The sequence below is a fragment of the Lissotriton vulgaris genome, chromosome 6 (assembly GCF_964263255.1).
Source record: "Lissotriton vulgaris chromosome 6, aLisVul1.2, whole genome shotgun sequence".
In the NCBI taxonomy this organism is placed as follows: domain Eukaryota; kingdom Metazoa; phylum Chordata; class Amphibia; order Caudata; family Salamandridae; genus Lissotriton; species Lissotriton vulgaris.
This window is the reverse complement of record NC_141694.1, coordinates 1,600,664,582-1,600,685,571: the sequence shown is the minus strand read 5'-3', so window position 1 is coordinate 1,600,685,571 and position 20,990 is coordinate 1,600,664,582.

Genomic DNA, 20,990 nt, shown 5'->3' with positions numbered 1-20,990 from the left:
ACAGGGGGGGTGTGAGGAAACTCAGTGAGCCCTTCCAGGGCCCCTTGTCACCTCTGCGCATGGGGGTAATGTATTTCTGCATCCTCTGTTCCTGCATGGGAAGAAATGCATGACATGGTTCATTTCTTCCTGGACAGGAACATGCTGTGGAGCTCCCATTGCTGTGCCTTTCTAAGGGTCTTCTTTGGGTCTTAGAAAGGCCTCACCGCAGGATTCAACCCGTAATCTGGCAGGCGGCTACAAGTTTGGCGGTCTTCCTGCAGGGCGCTGGCATGGCGGCCCGCAGGAAGACAGCCAAACTCGTAATTGGGCCCTATGTCTGTTTTTCATTTCTATCTTTAATGTTCAAAAAGGAAGTAACCTTGAATTACACAAGAGCGTAACCTTCTTTTTGAAGAAATAAATGGATGTTTACCCATTTGGAGTGCTGTCTTTTTATCTTCGGAGGAAGCAGAGTGAGCGCAAATATGGAAATTCACTGAAAAAAACAAAGGTTAAAATTAAGTAATCCATGGGTGAGAATGTCAGATAAAACATAGGGGCACATGCATACAGCAAAAATATCCTTGCAAAAATTGTGATTCGGAAAAATAGACCCTTAGCGCCCGCAAAACAGCACTTTCCAATGCAGCAACCAAAATACCGAAAATGCAAAAAAAAATGCAAAAAAATCTCCTGCAAATTTAGCGAGAAGCAAAATTGCGATTCCTTAACAGCAAAACATGCAACCACAAATAGCAATTATCAATCAAAGAATCGCAATACTATGCGTGGAAAATCGCAATTAGCGATTAACAGGAAAATCGCTATTTAACAAGTGCAGAATAAGGAAAATCACAATCAGGTGGTAAAGTTAAAAAAAAGAAATTTGCACAGGTGCCACTAATCAGAAACCCTTTAAAAATGACTCAGGAGACCCCAGAAGCCTTTCACAATGGCAGCCCTCTACTTGCTGGCGATGAGGATCAATGCAGCAGCTCAGTGCATAAGGAGGATACATGAGAGGATTTTCCGAGTGCGCATTACATTGCTGAGCCAGACTGAGGATGAGATATACGATACGTACAGGCTGAACCGTGCAATGATCCTGCACCTAATTGCTGAATTGGAGCCCCTATTGTAGCACCAGACATGTAGGACAAATGTAATCCCCGCACATGTCCAGGTGCTATGTTGCCTGCACCTACTAGTGTCAGGCAGTTTCCAGGGGGTAGTAGCCATAGCCGGAGCAGTCTCACATAGCTCATTCTCACACTTTTTCAAAAACTACCTTGACGCCATGATCACAAGGATCCACACACACATCACCTTCCCCACAACCCCACAGGAGTTGAATCAGACAAAACAGGAGTTCTACCAGGTGGCCCAATTCCCGCATGTGATCGGATGCATAGACTGTACGGATGTCCCCATCTGTCCCCCAACAGCCAACAAATACATCTTCAGGAACAGGAAGTCTTACCACTCAAATAATGTGCAAGTTGTGTTTCAGTGCTAAGCATATTATAATGGACATCGTGGCACAATTTCCAGGAATCACACATGACTCCTATATATTCTGGCACAGTGGCATCCACAGGTGTCTGCTCTGGGGTGAATTTGGCGATGGACATTACTTGGTACAAACATATACCTATTTGCTACATCAATCAGCCAAATTTAATTGCATAACTGTGGCTAACCCTTGGCTTTCCACCTTGTAGGTGACAGCCCATACGCCGTGCGGGACTACAACCTGACACCGTACCTCAACCCAGCCATACAACAGGAGCAGAGGTGCAATGCGGCAGACATAAGCACGCGGAATGTGATAGAACACACCTTCGTGATACTGAAAAGTCATTTTTGCATTCTTCACAAGACTGGTGGAGCGCTTCAGTACAGCCCAGAGACCTGCTGCAGGATCGTGGCTGCATGTTCCATGTTGCACAACATTGCCACCAGAAGAGGCATACACTTTGAGATGTCCGACTCTGAGTCTGATGGGGACGACCAACCACCCGCACAACACCGACAGGTGATTGTGGCAAGCTCAGCAGAAGGATGGATGAGACGTGCACACATCACCCAACATTTATTCTATGCAGGTATTAATGAGCCTTAACAACTGCATGGTGAGCGTAAATGTTTTATTAACATGATCCCATGTTAAGTAAAAATAAGAATAGTGAAAATTGTGAGGGTGATTGCATTGAGGCATAAAGTCTACAGAAAATAGTTACAAGCACTGTTTGTCAATCACCACGCCATAAAGGACCATGGTTACACCACCACGCCCCAGAAATTAGGATATGCATGGCTAGGGACTCCTGCCACGTACACTCAGCCTCCAATTGCGTGCCTCTGCAACATCAACAGTATGTGTGTGTGCAACATCAAAAGGATGTGTGTGTGGATGAGGTGTTGCGTGAACTGCGCCTCCTGGCAGGGGTCACTGGCACTGACATGCTACTGAGGCTTGATGCCTCCTCACTCACCTCCTCCCCTTCCAAGTTGATGGCACTCACTATCCCGGACTGTAAGTGTTCCACCACTGTGGTCACTTGTCCCAAGGCCCTTGCAACATCCCCACAGACATGACCTAGGTCAACTTGCATTGCAACAGAGCACCGTGCCAATAGCGCTGTGGTGTTACTGAGCTTGTTGATGGCTCTTGTCTTTGCAGAGTTGTGCATCAGGTTCTGGCGATGCCTTCTCCGCTTAGTGGCCTGTCCTGCAAGCACTGCCCAAGTGAACTCCTGTAGGCTTGTGTTTGTTTGGCGATTGCCCTCTACTACCACTGTTGTTGGTTCACGCACACTGTCTGCCATTGTGCTTATGTTCTTCACCAGCTTGGAGATCTGAAGAGTGATTGTGCCCATGTGTCTCCCCTGCAGGGCCTGGACGCATAGCATCTGTGACTCTACGCCATCATAGATATTTGTCGCCTGCTCAACACGTGCTGCAATATTTGCCCTGGACCTGCGCTGTTGCCCTGGTTGGACCTGTGCTGCTGTCGTAGTTTGTGTGTAAGCAATTGGCTGGATAGAGACTGTAGTAGGTGCTGGAATTAGTCTGGCCTCCATTGGCAGCAGTGAGGGGACATGTGCCCTGTGTTTTGGTGGTGGTGGTTGGCTTGCTTGGACCACTGGAGTCTCTATATCGCTCTCCGCAGGTGTCTCAGAGATGTGGAGTTAGTTACTGTCATCAGAGTCTGCCTCAGCTGCATCTGTAATGTAAAACAGTGCAATCAATCAATCAATCAATCAGAGTACTTGTAAAGCACGCTACTTACCCGTGAGGGTCCCAAGGCGCTGAGGGGAGGGGGGTGCTGCTACTGTTCGAAGAGCCAGGTCCTGAGGAGTCTTCTGAAGGCGAGTAGGTCTTGGGTCTGCCGTATGTGGGTAGGGAGGGTGTTCCAGGGCTTGACGGCGAGTTAGGAGAAGGATCTGCCACTGGAGGTCATTCGTTGGATGCTGGGGACAGCGGCGAGGGCAAGGCTGGCAAAGCGGAGCTGGCGGGTGGGGGTGTGGAAGGTGAGTCTGCTGTTCAGGTAGGCTGGTCCGGCGTTGTGGAGTGCTTTGTGTGCATGGGTGAGGAGCTTGAAGGTGATCCTCTTGTCAACGGGGAGCCAGTGTAGGTCTCTCAGGTGGGGAATCATGTGGCTGTGGCAGGGGATGATGACGATCCTTCAGGCGGAGGCGTTTTTGGATGCGTTGTAGTCATCGTAGGTGTTTGGCTGGGATTCTTGCATAGAGTGCGTTGCAGTAGTCCAGTCTGCTGCTGACGAGGGCCTGTGTCACCGTTCTTCTTGTTTTGTCGGGATCCACTTGTAGATCCTGCGGAGCATGCGGAGGGTGTTGTAGCAGGAGGAGGAGACGTTGTTGACCTCCTTAGATGTGAAGAGGGAGGAGTCCAGGATGAATCCTAGATTGCGTGCATGGTCGGTTTTTTGTTGTGCTGTTCCCAGTGTGGTCGGCCACCAGGAGTCGTCCCAGGCTGAGGGGGTGGGTCCGAGGATGAGGACCTCCGTCTTGTCCAAGTTCAGCTTCAGACAGCTGCTCCTCATCCAATCGGCGACGGCCTTAATTCGATCGTGGAGGCTGGTTTTGGCAGTGTGCGGGTCCTTGGTGAGGGAGAGGATGAGATGGATGTCGTCACCGTAGGAGATGATGTTGAGTTTGTGATGGCGGGTCACTTGTGCGAGGGGGGCCAAGTAGATGTTGAACAGCGTGGGGCTGAGGGATGAGCCCTGGGGGATGCCACAGATGATGTCGATGGCTTCGGATCGGAAGGGTGAGAGGTGGACGCTCTGGGTTCTGCCGGAGAGGAAGGAGGTGGTCCAGTCAAGAGCCTTCTCTTGGATTCCGGCTTCTAGGAGGCGTGTCTTTAGAGTGCGATACAAAAGGGGGTGGTGATGACCGGTTTCTGGCATTCCAGCCGTCTTCAGTCAGGCTTGCTTGAATCCAGTGGCTCCGTCCATCACCACCCCCTTTTGTACCGCTTTTGGCCGCCATAAGTGTGGCAGGGTATACTCAGACGTGAGTCCCTTGCTCACTTTGCCACTGGATTCAAGCAAGTCGGGCTAAAGAAGGCTGGAATGCCAGAAACTGGTCCTCGGAAGCTTGTTTCCGGTCCAGGGAAGACATGGCTTGGCAGTTCGGGCTGCACTGTTCCCATGAGGCACAGGGTCAGACTGATTTGCATATAGCCATGTCTAAACTGGGGTGGCAGAGTGGGCTAAAGAATGGTGATGGATTAAACCCAGATCTCTTGACTGGGTGTGAGTGTCTGATTGATTCAGAGGCTCCGTCCATCACCAACCCCTTTTGTACCGTTTAGAGTGCAATGGCAGACCTTGTCGAAGGCGGCTGACAGGTCCAGGAGGATGAGGGCTGATGTTTTGCTGTTGTCTAGTTGGCGCCTGATGTCGTCTGTGGCCGCGATGAGGGCTGTCTCAGTGCTGTGGTTTCGTCTGAATCCGGACTGGGACGGGTCCAAGATGTTGTTGTTTTCGAGGTGGCGGGCCAGTTGCATGTTGATGATTTTCTCGATGACCTTTGCCGGGAACGAAAGCAGGGAGATGGGCCGGAAGTTCTTGAGGTCCTTGGAGTCCTCTTTGGGCTTCTTTAGGAGGGCATTGATTTTGGCGTGCTTCCAACTTTCCCAGAATGTCGCTGTTTCAAAGGAGATGTTGATGACCTTCCGTAGTTGGGGTGCGATGGCTGCGTCTGTTTTGTTGAATACGTGATGTGGGCACGGGTCAGACGGAGATCCTGAGTGAATGGAGTTCATGACCTTGCGTGTCTCGTCGTCGTTGACGTTGGAACAGGAGGTCAGGCGGTTGGCGCTGGTGGTGTTCACAGGGGAGATGGAGTCTAGCGTAGTCGGGGCGGTCGTGGTGTTGAAGCTGTCGTGGATGTCAGCGATCTTGTGATGGAAGAAGATGGCTAGTGAGTCGCACAGTTCTTTTGAGGGAGGGATGTCGTTGACGTTGGCGCTGGGGTTGGAAAGTTCCTTTACAATGCTGAAGTGCTTTTTGCTGTTGTGTGCATTTTTATCCAAGCAATCTTTGAAGGAGGATCTCATGGCTAATCTGATAAGGTGGTGGTGTCTGTGGGTGGCGTCCTTGTGGGCTGCATGGTTGTCTGGTGTGCGTTCGTGGAGCCAAGTCTTCTCCAGTTTCTGGCATGTGCGTTTAGAGGTCTGGAGCTTGTCGGTGAACCAGGTGGCTCTCTTGGCATGGCCATTGGAGGGTTTCTTGAGCGGGGCGAGGGTGTTGGCGCAGTCGTCGATCCACTGCCTGAGGTTTCGGGCTGCGGCGTCTGGGTTGGTGGGGTCGGTGGGTGGGTTCTTGGCGAGGGAGGTGATCAGCTGGTCTTCGGTGACTTTGCTCCAGCAGTGGCGAGGCCGCTGTTGGGTGCGGTGGTGCTTGGTTGGTTTCTTGAAGGTGAAATAGATGCAGCTGTGGTCAGTCCAGTGGAGTTCGGTGGTGTGGGCGAAGGCGACGTGGGAGCCTGTGAAAAAGACGGGATCCAGCGTGTGGCCAGCGGCATGGGTGGGTGCGGTGACGAGTTGTCAGAGGCCCAGGTTGGCGAGGTTGTCGATCAGGGTGGCGGAGTTGGCGTTGTTGGCGTTGTTGTTGTTGTTCTCGAGGTGGAAGTTCAGGTCCCCGAGGAGGATGTTGTCTGTGGATGCGAGTACGTGGGTGCTTGCGAGGTCGGCAATGGAGTCGCTGAACTGAGGGTCCGAGGGGTCTGTAGATGAGGGTGGTGTTGGGGTCGGTGTGGATCTGGAAGTGCAGGTGTTCGGCGGTGTTGAGGGTGTTGTCTGCGTGGGTGGTGACCTTGAGGGTGGACTTGTGGACAATGGCTATTCCTCCTCCAATTCCATTGGCGCGATCCCTGCGGGTGATCTTGTAGCTGTCTAGGATGACTTTGGCGATGTCGGACGCGAGGAGTCGTTCAAGCAGGTCTCGTCAGGAAGGCCACGTCTGGGGCGGAGGTGTCGAGCAGATCCCAGAGCTCGACGGCGTGTTTTCGTGCGGAGCTGGTGTTGAGGAGTATGCAGCAGAGGTGGTTGGGTCCAGTCCTTGGAGGTTTGGTGGTTCTGTCCCAGGTGAAGCTGCAGGTGTGGCAGGAGAAGGGTCTGTGGGTCCATTTCGGGGCGGCCTGGAAGCAGGTGTGGTTTCGGCCAGTGTTGAGTGCGTGGAGGGTGCTGGCGTTGTAGTGGATTCTGGTGTCTTGGCGTTCGCGGGGTCCAGGGGTTCTGGCGCTGGGTGTGGTCCAGGCGCGGATGGGCGTGCGTCCGCTGCACGGCTGCTCCTCGGCCTGCATATGAGGTGGCTTGGGATAAAGGAGCAGCTGGGAGGCGGGAGTGGGGAGGCGAATGGGTGTGCAGGGGGGGCAGTGCCGCAGGGATGCAGCGGCAGGAAAGGGTCGGATCGGGAGCGGCGGGGGAAACTGGTGCACAGGGCAGAGGTGAGGGAAAAACCCAGGAAACAAGGAGGCATGCACCAGGCAGTCAGGTGACGAGCAGTGTTCATTTTTGTTAATCCTACATTTATTGTACATATGGTATACTTTGCTCAGATAAAAAACATTGACTAAATACACTGGCTGCCTTGCTGTGCTGGTATTTTTTGATTGCCTTGCTGCTTTTGAATGCACTATTTGCTGACATGATCACAACTCCCATGATGCATTTTGTGTATGGGGGAAACGTGGCCTGGAGTTTGATCTGCATACTGTGTTTGACTGGGGGGATGTGCCTGATCATACATTAGGCAAGGGAATAACGCTTGCATGTATCTTACCTTGGGTTGTACTTGCTGCACCTGATGTGTCCAGCTGTGTGACTCCCACCACCGCCTCAGGCTGGATTGTCGCCTCAACAAGGTCCTCAAGGGCAGCGTTTGTGGGTGCAGTCGATGGTCCTCTTTCTGTGGCACCTGCATCCCTCAGCCTTTCGGCAATGAGCTCCTTGGCACGTATCCTGAGGTCGTACCACCTTTTCTTCAAATCATTAATGCTGAGGTCAGTGACTCCCACAGCATTGACATTAGCCTCGATATGCAGCCACATTTTCCGTTTCCCAGCCTCAGGAACCTTCAGGGACAATTTACCAAATAATTTGTTGTGGCTCCAGCTGACCTCCTCAATTAGGTATTCCAACTCCCTCTCTGAGAACTTAATTTTCCTCTTCCTGGGCGTGGCACCCTCTCCTGAAGTATTTTTGCCCATCCTGGGTCTGACAATGTAGCTGGATGCAGTAATGTCAGTGATTCTGGTTAGCCTCAGTACTCTGCCTCCTCCTCTGATCTCCTCAGGGCACTGAATGAAGCATGGTCTGTGTGACTTCCTGCTTGTGATGTCATCAGCCTGCTTGCAATGCGACCCGATTTTTGCGATTTTCACTAATAGCAAGATCACAAATAGTGAGATCGCTATTTGGGATTGTCAGGTTTTGCGAGTCGCATTTGTGTACTCGCTGTAGTTTTTGCGATTTTTTGCGAATCGCTATTTCTGCGCGTGGGGCTTCATGCTTTCCAGAGTTTTTAGTTCCGATTCCCTATTTTTTGCAAATAAGAAATCGCTATTTCTGATTTTGATGCATGTGCCCAATAATGTTTTAAACTCACAAAACCACTGAAATTCACCAGTGTAGCTAACTGAAGAAACATTAACTCGCACCCTGAATCATTACTAAATTCTTCATCTCAATCAATTTTGGAGTACATGACCATAGCCTTATGCACAACTCTAATTTGAATAGAATGTCAGAAATGGATGGTAGTGTTCCTTTCATACTTATGCAAGCTTGTGTTTTCATTTCCAGTTTGGGCACTGTTATATATCCATACCTTAAAATAGGAAATAATCTTCTTTATCTACATAATTTTGTGGCCTATACATTGATTGACTTTGATTAATTATATGTGTTCAGAAACGTGGTCTTAATTTGGAACTACAATTCAGGGTTTAGTAACTTACCATGAACTTTCTGCAATTGACTGTAATAGTGAATGGATACACATTAGAAATACATCCATTGGGAATTTGGAGGGAACACTGTGTAAAGACGACTCCGCTCACACAACTGGTCGTCAATAACTTTATTTAGTCACAACAGCACACCAAGGGCACGTCTGCTCAGCATGCAGTTCGCCCGTTCATCTCAACTGTCACAACAGCCCTCAGCTGTCAACATTCCAGCTGAGGCTGACCTATCACGCGCTGGAAAGGGCACGCGCAGGGCAGGGTGAAGAAAAGTGAGAAAGGACCAACATAACACATCTCTTTCCCTAGAAAGCAAAAGAAGGTTAAACGCAGAAATTTCCTCCCCCGCAACAGTAACATTTCGTAATTGTCAGTCACACACGAAATCTTTATATTTGTTAGGTTTGAATAGAACTCGGCCAAAACTGCTGGTGTTCTCACTAGCTTCGCCAACGTCTTCTTTATGCCTACTACCCTTATATTTTGTGGATATGTGTTCAGCATTTATAATGTCACTTGTTCCCATTGAGTTGGCCTGACACCCTAATTCTCCTTCATCGCTGGTTTCATATTCCGAGTCGGAGCTTCCTGTAGTTGCACTGTCCTGTGGTTCCACAGAGTCATCGGAGTTGTATGTCCTATCCATTCCGACCGATTCTATTCCTTTCTGGGTTATCCGAGTCGTGGTGCTTGTACGACCTTCAGGTGCACCAAGGTTGTTGTCCTCTGCATTCTCCTCTTCATCTGAACTATCCAGATGGTGTCCGTTTAGTTTGGCTCTACTTTTCTTTCCCTTATGTTCCTTATCTTCTGTATTGTGACACATTGCCATCCTTGAAGCGTGCCATACTTTCCCATCACTGAGTAATGCTGAGTTACAAAATACTTCTACCACCTCTAGTGGTGAGGAATATCTGTCTTCCCCTTTTACTATGTGTCCACTTCTTTTTATCCTCACCTTGTCTCCAACGTTTATGCACACTTCCTTGCAGTGCTTGCTCTTGTCATGCTTCTCCTTGAGAACAGTTTGTGCATTCTTTATTCTTTCCCTGATGGTTTCCACTGACCATTTAGATGATCTCGCTTGTTTAAGCCATCCAATATTGTCTTTTGACATGGGTGTTCTACCTCTCATAACTTCGAATGGACTTGCTAAAGTTTTTTCACCTGGAGTAATCCTGTACCCCCATATCATCTCTTTCACTTCTTTTCTCCAACATTTTCCACTTTTGTTGGCAAGTTGGATGGTTCCTTTTATTACTCGATTGAACCTTTCCACGGCACCATTTCCAGCAGGGTGATATATTGATGTTGTTTTGTGTTTGATGCCATTCCTGTCTATGAACTTTTTGAAAGCCTCCGAGGTAAATTGGCTGCCATTGTGACTAATGATGGTTTTTGGTATACCTTCCCTGGTGAACACGTCATCCATGAATGTTATTATGTCACTCGTGTCCACTTTTTTGCATACTTTAATTTCAGGCCATTTGGATAGATGGTCCACCATAACAATTATATACATCGGTTCACCTTGCGATTTTATGGGACCAGTTATGTCCACACCAATCTTTTCCCAAGGCATGTTGGGGCACGTTATAGGTTTTAGCATTGGTCTGAGTGTAGACTGGGTTTTGTCAGCATTTTCGCAAGTCACACAGTGTCTTACCATTCTCTCTATCTCCGTGTCACACCCAGGCCACCAATACCAACTTTTAATCCTCTGTTTTGTTTTGTTTACTCCTAAATGCCCTTCATGACATATGTCCATTACTCTTTTCCTTAGGCTTTCTGGTGGAATCTTTTTCCCCTGTCTGAAAATGAGTTCGTCTTCTGTTGTAAGTTCGTTTCTCAGTTCCCAAAATGCTCTCAATTCCTCCTCCAAACATTTCTTCTTTGGCCATCCCTTGATAATGTGTTCATGTACTTTCCTTAGGGTTTTGTCTTCTTTGCTACTCAGAATCCACTCCTCTTTACCGATGGTAGGAAATTCCTCACATACGCTTGCCACGCACAACTCTTCTTCCTGCTCAACTCTTTCTTTGTTTTTTAACGGTAGCCTGCTCAAAAAGTCTGCCACCACATTTTTTGTACCTGGCAAGTACTGTACCTCATAGTTATAATCTAAAAGCCGTATAGAAAGGCGAGCTAGTCTGGGTGACGCTGTGTACAACCCTTTTACCGTTAACACTTTGGTTAGAGGTTTATGGTCACATCGTAGTATGATTTTCTTGCCCCAAATGTACTGACGAAAGTGCTCCATACCCCACACACAGGCTAGCGCCTCACGCTCTATGACTGAGTACCTCTCTTCCGTTTCCGTCAATGAACGTGAGGCGAATGCGATGGTCACTTCCTTTCCTGTCATCTCCATTTGGGTAAGTACTGCACCAATTCCTCTTCCACTTGCGTCCGTGGTGATGATGCACTCCAAATCTCTGTCAAATCCTTGCAGTGGTGGTGCTGCGCATATTTCTTTTTTTAACTGCTTGAAACATTCCTCGCATTCTGTTGTCCATTCAAATTTGTTCTTGTTCTTTAGTAGTGACCTAAATGGGTAGGTTTTGGTTGAGAAATCCTTTACGAACTTGGAATAGTACTCAACGAGTCCCAAGAATGCTCTTATCTCATCTTTGTTAGTTGGCATTGGTGCGTCACTTATTGCCTTGATTAGTTCCTTCTTTGGCTTAATTCCTTCATGCGTAATTTCATGTCCCAAATAGTTTACGCTACTTCTGTTGAATTTGCACTTCTTGTACTCCGCGGTCATGCCGCACTTTTCTAATTTTTTGAGTACTTGGTGGAGTCTGTTATCATGATCTTCCTGATTTTTTCCCATTACCAAAATGTCATCTTGGAAGACGAGAATTTTCTTGACGCCTTTAAATATTTCTTGCATAAGCCTTTGGAACAAAGCTGCAGCTGATGCTATGCCAAAAGGAACTCTTTTAAATCTGAAACATCCAAAGGGTGATATAAAGGTGGTGAGATGTCTACTTTCAGGATGCAATTGTACCTGGTGGTATGCGGCTGCTAGATCAATGGTAGAAAACACACACATACCCTTAGTGAGTGACAACATCACTCCTATCCTTGGTAATGGGTATTGATCAATTAAGATGTTTTTATTAAGATCGCGAAGATCCATGCACAATCTCAGTCTGCCATTCGGTCTTTTTGCGACAACTAAGGGTGCGACCCACTCTGCTGATTCAGTTGGTTCAATAATGTCAGCATCTAGTAATTTGTTGATTTCATTTTGAACTTCATCCTTAAGTGTTATTGGTATGTGTCGTACCTTGTGTAAGCAAGGAATTGCGTTCTCCTTTCGTTTTATTCTATGTTGGAATCCCTTTAGCTTACCAATTTGTCCACTAAATACACCAGGATATTTTTCTATTATGTTCTTGTCACTTGTTATTTCATGTTGTACAACAAGAACCGGCTCAGAGCGGTTGGGGTCTAGGGTTATGCCTATCTTGCCCTGGTCTCTCCATCCTAGTACTGATGGACCCCTTTCTGCCACATACAGTTTACTGTGCATTTCTCTCTCCTTGAATAAGAAAGATAACTCTCTGTACCCCAGAAGTCCAATTTTTTCCCCAGTAAAAGTTTTTAGTGTAATGTCTGGTTCCTCCAACTTTTTACCCAGAACCTTTTTAAACTTCTCATTCCACACCTTCTGGTTGACTATGGTGTAGGGTGACCCTGAGTCAGCGATTATTTTTAGTTCCACTCCTCCTATTGCTATTTCACAAACAGGTTTCTTCTTTTGACCTACCCTGTCTTCTCTTTTTCCAGTTATTTCATTTACGTTTAATACACAAAAGTTATACTCTGACTCGTCTGATGAGTCTTCTTCGTCCTCCTCTTCTTCCTGCACATACTTAACTTTCATCTTACCACTTCTTTTACATGCTTTCTGGAAGTGTCCTACCAGTCCGCATTTGCTACACTTAGTGCTCCTCGCTGGACAGTTCCAGTCATTTGCTAAATGCCTGTTACTGTTACAGCGATAACATTTTAGCTCACCTTGAGTTCTTTCCTTACTGTATTTTCTTGTACTGTCAATTTCCTTGCTTTTAAAGTTGCTAGATTTTTTCCTTGTAGCACTTACTCTAGCCACTACACTGGTCTCTTCTTTTTCTCCTCTGTTCTGTTTGTTCTCACTGATCACTTCCTTTGCACATCTTCCTGTGAGTTCCGCTTTTTAAACTATTTCTATAACTTGTTGTAAGGGTTTTTCGCCTTTGGCCCACAAGGCATCTTGTATATTCTGATTTGCAGTACACATCACTATTTGGTCCCTAATCAGATCATCGTGTAAACCCCCAAACTTACATGTGATTGCGATATTTTTCAATGCTGCCACATACTCATCTATGCTTTCTTCTTTACTCTGCTTTCTCCTGTAAAATTTGTACCTGTGTACAGCAACACAAACCACTGGCTTATAATATGCATCTAAATCCTCTATAACATCCTCAAAAACGTTCCTGTCAGCCCCTTCATGGACCTTCTTAGCAATGTTATTGTATACTTTTAATCCTCCTGCCCCTAAACTGTGTAACAAAATTTTTTTCTTCTCTTCAGGTTTTAATGCCTCATCTTCCTTGTCAAAAGTACTAATGTAGTTGCAAAAATGTTCTTTCCATTCCTCCCATTTTATTGTGGGCGTACCTTCCCCCTTCAAAAATGGTTCTGGTGGCTGAAGGTTGTACAGATTGCTGTTTGCCATGCTCTTTTTTTTTTTCCTTTACCTTATTATTTGAAGATTATTTTCCTTTTTTTATATTTCACATTAAAGGATACAATGCCAAAAGCAGCTTCTTTTTTTTCTTCCGTTGCTTAGCTCATTATCCACGTTAGATTATGCGTGCAGGTTTCGTCTTTTTCTCTCCCAAGATGGCGCCTTAGCGCGATTACGTCACGTGCGCTGAAGTGTCTAACGTTTCTCCTCAGATTACTCTTGACACGATGCTGTCAGAAGTGAGGTATTTCTCCCAGCGCACTCTCCCCTCTCACACTGCAGATGCCTCAAAGAGTGTTTCCTCCACGCCTGACCCTTGCCACCAGTCGTCTCGCCCAGAGCCTTCAGCACAGTGAAATGCTTGATACGACCTCCTCCAGCGATACAGCGCAAATGCCACCGCTGATCAAGTATACTTTAAATTCAATTCCTTATCACCAAGTATTCAACTTCAAAATGCGCACGTTTAAGTGGTCCAAGATTTCATTTCTGTTAACTCGGTTTCTTCACTCAAATTTTATTTTTAAGTTACTTCATATGGTTTCGATAAGTCTTTAAACAGTACCTTTTTTCTTTTCAATTAGTCGTTTCTCATTCCGGTACCGTTTTTTTTTTCCATCAGTTTTTCTTCTCGCAAATATTTCTCTTATTTCATTTTATTTTAAACCGGCTTATCGTAGGCTCGCTGGCGTGCAGTCACCTCGTCGCCAATTTTGTAAAGACGACTCCGCTCACACAACTGGTCGTCAATAACTTTATTTAGTCACAACAGCACACCAAGGGCACGTCTGCTCAGCATGCAGTTCGCCCGTTCATCTCAACTGTCACAACAGCCCTCAGCTGTCAACATTCCAGCTGAGGCTGACCTATCACGCCCTGGAAAGGGCACGCGCAGGGCAGGGTGAAGAAAAGTGAGAAAGGACCAACATAACACACTGCCAAAATTGATCTGGTGTAGAGGGGGCTCTGCTTGGTTCATAGCATTTCACTCAATGGAAAAACAAAAAAAGTATAAGTGCATATGGAAACCACAAATATACATGTGTTCCATTTGCCCGTGTGGAAATGGTTATGCATTTGTGCACTGCTTGGGACTCTGATTGCCTGACATTGCCAGGAGTACTGCAGAAGTTCTTGGCGAATTTCTCAAAAATCAGCAATGAGATCTAAAGATTGAATTAAACCTGTCACTGTCAAAAGAGTCTTCTTGAGGGAATCTCTCTGAATGACACCCTTAGAAAATTGTAAATCTAATGGGGTGGAATTGGGACAGTGATACAACAATGTTGTGCTTACACCTGAAACAGCACCATGTTTGTTGCTTTATTAATGTGAATTAATGAAACACCCATGAAAATATTATTAGTAGTCTGTTGTAAACACCATCAGCAAACAGAATAATTATCTAACTAACAAAGCTAAATTATTTTGTGAAATTACATTAGGACGCAGGTGCAGACATGCGCTTGAGAATGTATTAAACATGCTGTGTTTATATTTGAAAGTTCGCCTGCACTAGATATTTTTTTGTTTTTTTATGTTAAATCAAATTACACTTCGTTCTCCAAATCAGACAATTGTTTGGATGTCTCGGGTCATCATTATGCATCAGGAGTAGCGATGTGATTCTTTTTGCCAAGACCATAGCCAGCTGTGCTGACTCTCAGATATTCACACTCTATTGCATCCCCATTGCCCAATTAAGCATGATTCCATAGAGCACGCTGCATCCATTTCTGTAAAATGCAATAAGAAGCTGCATATGGTCTGCCAAAACCGCACAATCAGAGCATGCCGCATACCAGATGCTTATGTATTCGAGACAGCCCCGGGCACTCAGACACGGGCGGACAGGTCAGATTGTTGGGAATGTTTGTTTTACCCTGTATTCTCACATAAATGATTTGCAGTCATTTAAAGTGTCCAAATCTTTCATTAGTAGAGGGTTTTTGAGTTACCAGATTTAACATTCCCACTGTGTACCTTCAAAGCCTGCCGCCACTTCTGCTTAGACTTTCACACAGTAAATTGCCAACTTAACTGCAGTCCTCGGAATTCTGTCAAAAAAATTGGATGGATTGAATTACTGTTTATTTGAGACTCTTTTGGGAAATCCCACATAGTCGACAAACATTCTTATATTTCCCTCAAAACAGAGAGTGCGATCACTTGATCCAGTGAATATACGGTGGCATTGAATGGTTATTATGTCTCTGGCGTGGAATCAATGACATTGTGAAGGTAATTACTATGGAGCTAACGTGTCAGCTAAGGGTGGGGGCGGACAGCGTCTACTGTACCACTGACATGCCTGTAAGGTAAAGTTTAGAACAATTTCAACTTCGAGGAAACAAGATCAGTGATTTAAAATCCATGGCAGTGGGAGACACCCTGATGGAGCAGAGTTTTGAGAAAATAAAATCTGCTCGGATTAACACCTCAGTAACATTTACCAACAGTGTGCTGTGAAATTAACATGCAAAACCATGAAAACAAGGGGGAATGCTTTGCACATACGTGCACTAATGCAAAGACTAATGCGTGAAAGACTAGGCCTCATTTGTGTTCTGCTTTTCAATAAAATAAAAAATAATGCAGCTTTTGCACATTAATGCTCTTGCTAGGAATATAACTTGGGATAGTGCAATGGTGGGCGGTAAACAGTAAGAAATACATTGCGTGAAATTAATAATGTCTGTGTTTTGTTCATCATCGTGAAAACAAGTCTGGGCCTACATGTCTGCAAGCCAGTAGTGGGTAAAGAAACAAATTCAAATTAAAAGCTAAAAAATAGGGCTCTGAGAGATAATGAAGAAGGCAAAGGCTTCTAACCTTCAAGGAACATTGTATGACTGCCAAGTAATGGAAGGATGGCCATGACAAGAAGAGGAAATGTACAAACCTCTTCCGCAGAAGCGGCAGAAATGAACAAGGAAAGTGTAGAGACTTGCAACATGTTACTTTCTAGAGGAAAACTGTATTAATGAGACGTGGTTAACGTTATGCAAAATTGTGTTGAACAAAGAATGCAATGAAAATTATGAACGTGACTATGGTGATGTGATAGAACTTTCCAAATCAGCCAGTGAGAGACTGAGTTTCTGTAAATATTTCAACAAGTGTGGGTTGGACATGTAAGTTTTAGGGTAAAATCGAGGTGCTCTAGAGGGTGTGATTTTCGCGCTTTGCTAGAGATTAGAGGGAGATCGTCGCTGTCCATCGGTTTGCTGAGGCCTTCTTGTTTCCTGTTCCTGTCCTGTATCCAGTAGCCGGAAAAATGTTTGTTCCCTGAATCTGTCTCAGGGGACCCCTGCTATCCCCATGGCCAAGAGGAGGTATTTCTAATATTTCCTTAGGTTAGTAAAGCTAAATGATTCATACTTTGCATGATAAGTTGCAAATGTTTTTTGTCTCTGAAACTATTGTCTCTTCGCCTATCCACTCCTTCTTTTGCATTTATTCATTTTGATATGGGTTTCACGCTGTTTTGCATTGATAAATGTTGTCTCTCTCTGTGATTAATGCATTGTTTGCTTTATGAATCTGTACATTTTGAGCTCTTATTTTCTACATTATTTGTTGATAAACATTATTAACCTTACACTAAGTTTGTGATTATTCAGTAATATAGATTGATAGATAGTACTTATTATTACCATCAACTTCTCAACTTTAGGTCCATCAACCAGAGGAAAGAAATTGATATGCAGGCTCAGTTAGGTATTTATAGTGATGGACACAAGCCTGTATAATGTACAACTGATTTCAAGTGTTCACAGTTTTGAAACTCACAGCGTCATTCAGTGGATGTTTGCATGAGCATTTGGGTAAATGTGTATAGGCCTGTATTATTGTCAACAAGAACGCAGGAGGGTTGAGGCAAGACAAATGCACCTGTTAATATAAGTGGCTTTGTAGTATGTCGATGGTGCTCAAAAGACCAGGAAGTACACCCCTCTACTTCCAATTTGGTAAGAACCCAAATAATAATAAGACAAAATTGGAATTAGCACCTATCAAAAAGTAACCTCATAGGGGGGCGTGGCTTGAACGCCGTACAAGATGGCGGACTGATCTCGGAGCTCCGTCAGCCGTCCACCGGACCCGGCGATTTTCTCCGCGTTTCCTGAGCAAATGCGAGCGCTGTCGCTGGAATCCGCCGCCGGAACATGAGGTGAGCAGGGGGAACTAATCTGCTCTCCTCACAACCGGCGGTGTCAGATTATAACATCTGTGACGCGCTTCGCTCGTCAGCGGCCGCCATTTTCGCCAGTCTGGGTGCGCAACGCTCCTTTCTTCAAAACGCCGCTTTTTCAATGCCACATATGCAACGCGGATGTTACAAGCACCGGACTTCTTGCCTCCTCTTCACCACTTTACCACCTCATTTGTAAAGTGAATTTAATAGCTCTGTGACGGAAAACGATGAGGTATTTTCTTATCTCTTAACTGAACGCTAGTTCCTCATGTATGTGAACATCCTTTCTACAATTATTCTGTCACATTGCTCTACATTAACTCTGCAGTTACGCCACCGCCTCAATATGTGCTTTCCTTGACATGTGGTGATATTTTTCCTATATACTCTTCCTGATTTTCCTGATTTCTCTGAAAAGGCAGTATAAAATTTTGTGGACGAACATTGTATTTATTCTCTGCACCCCTTCACAAGTTGTGGTCTTCATACGCTTCTCTTTCCCGTCATTTATGGGGAAGCTTCGACAACTCAAGCTCACAGCCCCCAAAGCTAAACCACAGCTTTCCTCAGACTCTGACTCTGCGTCTCACGTCATGGATGACTCTGTTCCTGTCAAACCGTCCACAGCTCAAGGCGCAATTCCTAAATCGACTACACCTAATAAGCCTCTTCAACCTGCTTCAATGAAACGTCTGAAAAAAGACCCTCCATCTCCGGATTCCTCGGCGCATTCTGCGTCAATGGATCTTATTCTGGAGGAGCTTCGTGCACTCAAACCCTTCATGGCTGAAACGACTAAAACTTTACAATTCCTTCACGACAAATGGTCTACTCTGGAATCAAGGGTTTTACTGGTGGAACAATCTACAGAATCTCTTCAAACCTCCTGTGCAAAAATTACACTCTTGGAAAAGGATATTTCTCTCTTGAAACGACAGTCGGAAGAGTTGGAAAATCGTAACAGAAGAAATAACCTTCGCCTTTATAATCTTCCGGAACTTACAGAAGGATCCGATCCGACAGCTTTCTTCCAAACATTTTTGCCAAAAATTTTGGACCTTCCTTCTTCCACCTCTCTTAATATTCAACGTGCGCACCGTCTTGGCCCTAAAGTCTCCACCAAGCCCAGAGGAGTCATCATGCTGTTCCTCCAATACACAGATCTTCTCCAAGTATTATCAGCAGCAAAGACTAAAAAACAAATTATGTGGGAGGGTCGTAGGCTATACCTATCTCAGGACGTTGCTAAAGTCACAGCTGATCGCCGAAAGCAATTCCTTGATTTAAGACCGCGTTTGAGAGATCTTGGCGCTCGTTATGGACTGCTTCATCCATGCCTCTTCAAGGTGACCTACAAGGACAGAACGACCACTTTCGAAGATCCACTCGTCCTGGAGGAATTTCTTCGTCGTCATGAAACTGTTAACATGGACACTGCAAGACCTGTTTAACCATCTTTGTTTTATTTTGATCTCTAGACTTGTCTCCCTCAAAGTTCCTTGTCGTCTCATGTTTCTAATGTTTGTATTTTACTGAATACCTCCTATATTTCTACATCCTACCCTCGTTGTTCAATTTCTCTGGTACTCTTCCTCTCTTATTCTTCATATGTACGCCTAATGTTCTTTCCAATTTTTATCTCTCCACAGATCCCAACCCTATGTCTCTCCATCCCGGTGTATCCGTGCTTCCATTCATTTGTTCCTTCGCTGGTTCCTACAGTGTTCGACGATGTGAGTTTCCGTTGTTGATGTCGTCCTCTTCTGGCGTCGTCATCCCTCAACTCTCTTGATTTATTCGTTGTTAGTTACGATGTTGCTTCTCTCTGTCCTCATCGCTATCTCTTTTCTATCACTTCTCTCTTCCCTTTCCTTACTCATTTCTCTCTCTTTTATTCCTTTACTTTATCATCTATATTCTCTCTTGCTCTTTTTCTCTTATATCTCATATTTTTCGCATTTTTACTCTACCTTACCTCACATTTTCGCTTATCTCTTACTATATCTTACCTCATATCATTTTACTAATCTTATAAATTCCGAGTAGTTACTTGGAATGTTAAAGGGTTAAATAACCCCATTAAACGTCAGCGCGTCCTCACCCACTTGGCTCGACTCAAAGCCGATGTAGCTCTAATACAAGAATCCCACCTTTCTGACGCAGAAGCTACTAAACTTAAAAGATGCTGGGTAGGACATGTTTTCCACTCTCCTGCTTTAGGTAAGAAAAATGGTACTGTTATTTTATGCCATAAGAAGTTAAATGTTTCAGTTGTAACTCAAGAAACTGATGATAATGGCCGTTGGGTTATTACTAAGCTCCTTATTGATAAAATACCTATTGTTATCTTTAATGTTTACGCTCCTACAGGTGTTGATAATTTGTTTTGGCCTGCTATTTCTGATAAATTAGTTACTCTTAATGAACAATATGTTATTTTCGGTGGTGATTGCAACCAAGTCCTAGACCCTTTCCTTGATAGAAATTCCAAAGTTAAATTTATCCCTTCCAAGATGCATTCCCAATTTAGTTCCTCGATTCAAAACTATGCTCTAGTTGACATTTGGAGATTATGTAACCCTGACCTTAAAGAATACACGTTTTATTCCCCCACCCATCACTCTCAATCTCGTATAGATTATTTGTTTCTCAGTAAATCCCTAGCACAACTAGTCACTCATTCAGAAATAGGTTCCATTCTAATTTCAGACCATGCCCCTGTTTTTGTTGATATTGACCTTATTCCCTTCTCCCCTAATTCGGGACGTTGGAGATTCAATAATTCTCTACTTTTGGACCCCATTTTCACGACTAAATTTATAGAGTTTGCCTCTGAATTTTTTACACTAAATCACCTCCCTGAGTCTTCCTTTGTCAATGTTTGGGACTCTTTCAAAGCAGCTGCTAGAGGATTTATCATTAATTTTGTCTCTCACAAGAAAAAACAGTCAATTCTCAAGTCAACTCAAATTTTGGATAAAATAAAGAAACTAGAATATACATATTATAAATCTACCTCTGAATCGTCACTTCGTGAACTTATCTCTGCCAAAATTGAATTTAATAGGTATACTACTAACGCAGCTTCCAACTCTCTTCTTAAATGTAACTCCCGCTATTATGGTGGTCAAAACAAAATGGGCAAACTTCTAGCTAACTACCTAAAAATACGCAAAGAAAGAACAAAGATTGAATCCTTGCTGGATTCAGCCGGTGTTTCTCTGTTCAAAGACAAAGACATATTAGCTCAGTTTGTCTCATTTTACCAAAATTTATATACTCCTGAGTCTAGCCCTGATCCTGATGACCTTTTATCATATTTCCAAGATATCCCCTCCCCTCAATCTTCTCATGTAGATTTTCAATCCTTGGATCTAGACATTTCCCCCTCTGAAATCTCACATGCAGTTTCCATTCTCCGTAAAGGCAAAGCCCCAGGACCAGACGGTTTTACTATTGAGTTTTACAATCACTTCTCCTCCCTTCTCCTCCCTAAGCTTTTACTATTATTTCAGTCCTTTGTCCAATCTGGATCTTCTCAGGGATCTTTTCAGGAAGCGTTAATTTG